The 7,861-nt window shown below is 42.8% G+C and overlaps 1 long non-coding RNA gene across 1 annotated transcript; it reads left to right on the top strand.

Annotated features, from left to right (window-relative positions):
* The first annotated feature begins 595 nt into the window (after window positions 1-595).
* On the top strand, window positions 596-1,257 carry LOC118564076. Its single transcript, XR_004931612.1, has 4 exons — window positions 596-690; window positions 835-897; window positions 972-1,058; window positions 1,161-1,257. It is a non-coding gene; the product is annotated as an uncharacterized LOC118564076 (long non-coding RNA).
* The last annotated feature ends 6,604 nt before the right edge of the window (window positions 1,258-7,861 follow it).

Raw genomic sequence — 7,861 nt, 5'->3', positions numbered from 1 at the left:
AAATTTGCAGTACTTTGCTAGATGCATTTAATATTATAGAAAAGAAAATACTGAGAGAAAAATAAAATGAAAATGATGCCTCATAACCCCTTGCTGACGAGGTTGAAATATTCTCTAATCGGTATGGTTCTTAATATGGAAAATAAGGTTCAGAAGATTAAGACTCAACTAAGGAAAGCATAACTTTCCTTAGTTGAAATGTTAATACTGTGAAAATGCCATTATGGGGAGAATTAACAAAATCGCAGGAGAAGATTTTGATTTTTCTTTCCCCAAGAAAGAAAAATCACAATTTTGATGAAATAAGATAGAAGCTCTTACTGGTCAAATGAAAAAAAAAATGTAATTGTATTTCCATTTCTTTGGCTTGTCATTGGACGAGAATTGTCTATAAAGCCACAATGTTATTTAATTAGAATTGCTGAGAAAAACATGGTAAGGAAAATGTAAAAAAAATCAATAAAAAGCTACACTATGTTCATGGAAAAATTGCCTTGATCTCAGAAAATACTCAGTAAGACTTTGGTTGTCTGAAATAAACAAAACAATTAGCAGCTGATGAGCCACAGCTGTAGGGCCTGCAGAGAGCTCTATTTAAGTGTCAGGTGCTGGTTGACCGTTCAGTTGTGGCAGGAACTATGGGAGGAATTTGGCTTCTGGGTTTTTGTGCAGTCGCATTGTGGCTTAAAGGTTTGTGTAGTTTCTTTGTTTTTATTTTTTTTTGTGTATATTAAAAAGTGTGGGTGATTTAGTAGTCAATTTGTGATCCTGGAAGGTTGCTGCTATAGTTGTGAAAAGATGCTATGAGAAACAAATATGCTATTCCATTCACAGGGTCTTGTTTACCGATTGATCATAATGGAGGAATACACTATAAACCAAAAGGGATTGGAAACTGTAAGCTAAGTGTTAGGATATGCAAATTGTTAAAGAAGCTTACTTCTGGCTAAACTGACGTTCGTTTGTTTTAGCCTTGTCCCAAAATGAGATTGCGCTAAAGAGAGAAACTGCTTTACTCCAGTCAATGGATTCCAGGTTGCAGGGACCTTCAAAAGAAGGTAATTATTGGTTGAATTCTGTAAAACTTTTTATGACATGGACATTTATTATAATTACAACTAAAAGGTAGGTGAATATCTAATAATGACTTGTTCCTTAAGTGCAACTGGAAACCAATGAAGTGGAATTGGACGTGTCAAGCGACGCCTCCCACAACGTGTCAAGCGACGCCTCCCACAACGTGTCAAGCGACGCCTCCCACAACGTGGGAGGCGTCGCCTCGATCTGTCTCAGATTCATGATTTGTAATCTGAGACAGTTGAGGTGCATTTACACGGTATCCCAATGCACAGGTGCCACATAGACGTGACATGTTGCTAACCCAGGAGTAGCAGGGAAATGAAAGTGTCGCAACACATGAATTAAAGGAATTTTTATTTAAGAGCACAAGCTTAGGATGACACGTTGTGGGAGGCGTCGCTTGACACGTTGTGGGAGGCGTCGCTTGACACGTTGTGGGACGACGCCTCCCACAACGTGTCATCCTAAGCTTGTGCTCTTAAATAAAAATTCCTTTAATTCATGTGTTGCGACACTTTCATTTCCCTGCTACTCCTGGGTTAGCAACATGTCACGTCTATGTGGCACCTGTGCATTGGGATACCGTGTAAATGCACCTCAACTGTCTCAGATTACAAATCATGAACGAATAATTTTCATGACAGTGCAGTGTTTTCAGTGTCACTACATCCGGAAGTTGTGGGTCTAATACTCCTAGTTCAAAGGATACCTTGCTGCTCAATTTGATGGCTTTCATAGGTCAACCACACAATTACTGGACAATCTGGTCTCTGGTAGTGGACCAAAAACACTGTGGGCTTGAGGTGCTCAAGCATTTACTCTTGCTGCCCAATGGAATGTAATGCACCTTACTTTAGTATGGAATACCCTAGTTCTAAATGTTAGCGCATAGAATAATTGAAATGTCTCAAACACATTTCCCCTGGCCTTTGAGCATGAGATGCCATATAGTGTAGAAATCTCATACTATTTCCACCAGGTTTTGCTTTTCCGAGAAGACGGAGGTAAATTTACAGGAAGTGAGTTTATTAGCCAGAGGAAACCAGCAGAGCTCTGGTCACAGACTGGAACAGGATAGTTAAAGCTATAGGTGGTAATCTTATTCAGAAATGGTTCTCCCATCCTGACAGAAAATACACTATTCAGAAAAGGGAGGTTAAAAAGTTAGATCTCTGTGAAAGCTTCAAGCCTGTAAAAACTCTGACCAAGCCCTGCAGTTCGATCCAAATGGCAGCAAAGGATCAGCAGCCTGTTCCTAGTTCCTTTCACAGGGTCAACATATGAGTTACTGGAGCTAAGAAGCCTTAAGGTATCCCACAATCCTTTGGGTGACATAAGCACTGTCATGGTTTTAAGGTGTTTGGCCTACATGCAGACACAGTCTGAGAACAAGAGACAGTTAAAGATGTTTGAGGCTACACACGGATCTAATGCACACAACGTGAGCAGCAGGGGAGGTTCAGAATGTCTGAGCAAGGAGTACTGCGGGAAGGAAGACGATAATTAAATACGAGTCGAACCAGGGAAATCTGCACAGATGCTGCTCTGCGTACCACTAGGTATGGAGACCCTATCTGGGGAGGGTGAGTGGAAGGAGTTCTGTGACCTTATGCTTTCTGATGGAGGGAGATGGCTGAGCGACAGGTGAGTGGGCAGACGGAATGGAGCCCGAGGAGCACCACAGCGGAGGGAGACAGGAGGAGCAGCTGAAGGAACCAGAGTGAATCCAGGAAAGGGGGTCTCTTGTCCGGCTTGGTACCACCAAGTGGGCTCGAGGGGAACGCCAGAGCAAAATCTGAGCAGCAGGGATTCAGGAACCCGTCTTCGGGGCACGGAGACAACACGGGTGAGTAAATCCAGAGCACGATAAACTGAAGAAGACCCACAGGAACGGAGATCTGTCGACAGGACAATGGCCTAGGCATACCAAAATGGGCTAACACTCTGGCGTCATCCAGCTGACGGAACACTCCTTTTAAGCTCAAGTAGAGTAGCCGTAACGAGCCGCAGGTGCGGGCCATGCCCACCTGTCAGCAACAGCCACATGTGGAAGAGAGTTAGTGGAGCATGGTACACACAATCCTGATCAAATCAATGAAAATTTCCAGAGAGAAGAATTTGTGCACCTTGTAGTTCATTTTCAAAAGGCATCTACATGCATTTAACACGTAATGACATTATGTGAAAGACTGTTCAAATTTGGCACAGCAGTCCAAATCTCCTTTTCTCCCCATGATAGAGTTCTTGACCCCGTGAAAGGTCAAGGAACAGGAGCTAAGAACAGGGGCCTAGGGGGGTTAAGGGTATTCGGATGGAGCATAAGACCAGAATGGATTTGGGAGATTTTTTTTCACACAGTCCCCCTGAGCAGAAGAGCAGGTAAGATGGTCTTGCACATGTGCAGTTATTCAAAACGGGACCTGGGGAAACTTCTGGAAAAATTGCAGACTCTACCTTTAAGCCTGGTTCACACAGCAGGATCATTAGCCTGATTTTTGCCTTCGATCTTTCCCTTCCGAAATGCCGATTATTGGGATAGCACTTAACACACCACACATAACAGGAATGTCTCTTAAGAGTATGTTAAGAGTGATCTAGTCTGCCCAGAAGAAGTCGGGACTAATCTCACCTCAAATTGGGATATTTCACATGTTGGAAAGTCCTGATATACTAGTGTTTGTGGTGTTCCCCTAGGACAAACGAGCACACAGACTGTTGAATGTAACGTGTAACCAATCAGAAAGAACACAACTCACCTTTTAAAGTGCAGAATATGTACAGCCCCTTTTCACGCTGTCCTCACTCCTTTAACTAACAACCTTTTTTGTAATGTTTTTCTCAACTTCTCACCACCTACTGTTCCAGAGCATGGCGTAGCTAATGTTTATTTACCTTGAACTCATATTTGATCCTAAGAGGTTTTGCAAGATTTCCCGTCTGACATCTGAATGTTCAAGTGAAATCTGTTGCAGTGTGCTGTGTTGTGCTTGCTGTTTAACTGGAAGCCACACACTGTACAAGCAAACCTGTTATAGCAACAATTTTCTGTGATTATGAGTTGTCTCTCAGGGTTTGAAAATTGTCTGAGAATTTTAAAATCTTGCTGTGTGAACCAAGGAAGATACAGTAGATGTAGACTGGGGCCCACTTGGGGGTTGAGCGAATGTAAAAAGCCTAGAGAGCAGCGAGGTGGCACGCAGAGAGGTGGTTAGGCAGGTGGAATGGCACGTCAGAGGGTGAACAGTCAGACACTAGTTATGTGGAGCATCTGGAACATCTTTGATGTTTTCAGAGTTGGTGCAAACTGGAGTTCCAGGAAGGCACTTGGGACCTCGGCTAAAACCTAGAGCTTGGATTCTTCCAAGGCACTTTTGGCAGGACAGGAACCATGTCAGAATCCCGACTCGGGTAAACACCTTAAAGAGGGAACAAGACATGAATCAGTCATGGAACAAGAGGTCAGGAAGTATCAGGAACAAGTTTCAGCCAGGTTACTGCTCAGCGTGAGCTAATTCATCGTCATTCATGTGAGTCCAGCCTCCTTAAATGCTTCCCACAACGTCCACCTGTCACACCCTGCTGGAAGACTGCGTTGTCCCGGGCCCTAGCAAAGCTGTCAGCTGGTCTGGTCTCAGCTAAAAGGGTCGGTGAGCTACATGCTCTCTCTGTCAGCCCTACCTGTATCAGGTGGGCTCCAGATGGCTCTGGTGCTACCCTGTGGCCTAATACAGCATTTGTGCCTAAGGTGTTGTCTCCTTTTCACCGTAACCAGCCATTGCTGTTGGCTCGGTTTGAGCCTCAGTCAGGTGCAACAGAGGATGGGTCTGAGTTATTGTGCCCAGTAAGGGCGTTGGAGGCATACATTGCGGCCACCGTAAATCTAAGATGCTCGGACCAGCTTTTCCTATGTTATGGGGGTTCGAGGTTAGGCTGTCTTCTTTCCAAGCAGCATCTGTCCCATTGGATTGTGAGTGTCATCTGCCACGCCTACGCTGCAGGTCGCTGCTTCCAGCCAGTCAGTGTTAGGGCACATTCCACCAGGAGCGTCTCTGCTTCCTGGGCAGCTTTGAGAGGGGTCCTGCTGGAAGCAATATGTGCTGTTGCATCATGGGCTTCCCCGACCACCTTCACAAGGTTCTACAATGTCAATGTGGCTGCCCCTCATCCACTGGTCCGGTCCTTTTACAAGGTTCTGCTGGGCCCTCTCAGTGAGGTATGTGCTCAGGATTACTTGTGACATAGTTGATTAGTCATTCAGTGCTTTCAGCTCCACCCTCTGGGGGTCAGGAGGGATGAAATAGAATGAAAGTTACATATGTATGAATCTATGAATTAGTGTTGCGCCGATGCCATTTTTTGGCCCCGATGCCGATACCTAGCTGTGCAGTATCGTCCGATATTGATACCATACCGATACCATTACTTTGAAATTTATGTGTGTGTGTGTGTGTATATATGAAGAACAGCATACTACTTGGATGCAAAATAATTGCTATCATGACTTTGTCAAGCTGCGACCTTATGAAAGCAGGAAAAAGACTAATACAAAGTGAATCCAGTAGAACTAGTGAGTATTGGGAGAGAGAAGGCTGCGTTCAAGAGACATAAAAACATCAAAATGGTATCTGTGACCTATTTGTTGGTACTCGCCGATACCGATACCACCATTTTAGTGTGGTATCGGCGCCCCGGCCGATACTGGTATCGGTATCGGTGCAACACTACTATGAATCCCGGATGACCGACAGAGTTTCTCTGTCATTCAGAATCCTTGCTTCTGTGAGAAGATTCTGTAGGAACAGAGCCAAGGATGACACGAGGCTATATAGCCTCTGAGTGGTCATCCGGCGTCACAGGTGTGACTCTGTTGGTATAATTACTTGAACTGTGCATGCCCGTAGGGAACATTCAGTGCTTTCAGCACCGCCCTCTGGCGGTCATCCGGGATTCATAGAACCGTAGTTACATACTCAACTTTTGTTTTTGCTGCATAATACAGTGTGGAATCATCAGCATACATTTGTACAGTCACTTTACACAAAACTGATTGTAATCATTTGTGAAGATACCATATAAGAGTGGTCCCAGACAGCTCCCTTGCGGGACCCCACAATCCAAGACTCTGGAGTGAAACCAACTGCCAGTGTAATAAACCCGTTGCGTCCTACTTGTGAGATAACTCTTCATAAATTTGATGCCGGTTGGACCAAATCCATAGCATTCTAACTGATTGAAATTGAGTAGTACTGCACCAGTCGTCTCATAATTATCCATTTCTTTAAGTCAATCATCCGTCATTGCTGTAAGGGCAGAACAAGTTGAATGTTGTGTCTGTAAGCATGTTGGAAATCTGTATTCAAACCATTACAGTCAAAGTATTCCTGTATTTGTGCATGGACTATTCTCTCCATCAGTTTAGTAAGAACTGGGAGAATAGTGATAGGTCTGCTGTTCTTGCCAGTGAGTGCTTGTCTGCTATCTTTGGGTAAGGGAATAATTTTACCTTCTTTCCAGATAGTGGGAAAAACACCTTTCATTAAGCATGCATTTGATTCATGACATATCGGACCACAAACATAGTCAGCTGCCAGACTAAGTACTTTACTGTCCCGCATGTCATTACCCACTGAGCTATGGTCAGGGAGGGACTTCAACAACTTCCTTACTTCTCCTTTATCCACAGTATTAAACTGAAGTGCAACACTTGTCTAACATCACATTATTTTTTATAAATTTTAGATAATCAGAGTCAGTATCACCCGTATTCTGCCTTAGTGCATTGACCCCGTTTATATAAAAAAAATTTAAATAATTTGCTATATCCAATGGTTTGGTCAGAAATATGCCATCTGATTCAACAAAAGAAGCCCCGCAAGTTGTTTTTCTACCCATTATTTCGTTAAGGGTTTTCCAGAGCTCTTAACCATCTTGCTTTACAGCATTTAATTTTTTCATTTTTTTTTTTTTTTCATTTATCTATTCAGTTTTGTAACCTGGTTTCTTAAGTGACAGTACTTGAGAATTTATCCTCCAGTAATCCAGACATTACTAATCTAGATTTGCTCTCATCTCTTTCCTTCATGAGACTTTTTAGAGTCACATTCAAACATGGAGCTGGTCTCACTTTTACAATACACTTTCTGATGGGGGCATGTTTATCAACAATCTTCCTAAAGTTTTCTATAAAGACATTTAAGGGGGCCTCGGGCTCCTCAGCAACATACACATCAGTCCAGTCAACATGACCAACATAAGCCAAAAAAGCTTTCAGGAATTAATTTCTTAATTTTTTTTTTTTGTATTATATTGATCTTACATTAAGGAATTTTCGTTGTCCTGGTAATTGCTATATTATGGTCACTAAAACCCACAGAACGAGAAACTGGTTTAGTACAGCATAAAGGAATATTTTTTGTAAATATGGTCAATGCAAGTGTCAGAAGTATGGCCAGCACTGTTCGTGAAAGTTCTGGTTGGTTGAGAGATCATCTGAGACAAGTTACAAGCATTAATTAATGATACCATCTTTTGTTTCATTAGACATTGATTCACAAACCAGTCTATGTTCATATCCCTAAGTAAAATAATATCACAATTTACATCCCCAACTCTGTCAATTAACATACTAAAGTTGTTCTTTAGTGTGTTTTTCCTGGGTCTGAGGTATTGCACATCAGACCCAGGAGGTCTATAGCAGGATCCGATCAGCACCGGCTTAAGGTAAGAAAGATGCACTTTGGCTAAAAGATTCTAAACTGAGATAAACTAGGAGCACGGTTTT

The sequence above is a fragment of the Fundulus heteroclitus genome, chromosome 9 (genome assembly GCF_011125445.2).
Source record: "Fundulus heteroclitus isolate FHET01 chromosome 9, MU-UCD_Fhet_4.1, whole genome shotgun sequence".
NCBI classification, from domain to species: domain Eukaryota; kingdom Metazoa; phylum Chordata; class Actinopteri; order Cyprinodontiformes; family Fundulidae; genus Fundulus; species Fundulus heteroclitus.
This window is presented reverse-complemented; position numbering and strand designations above follow the sequence as displayed.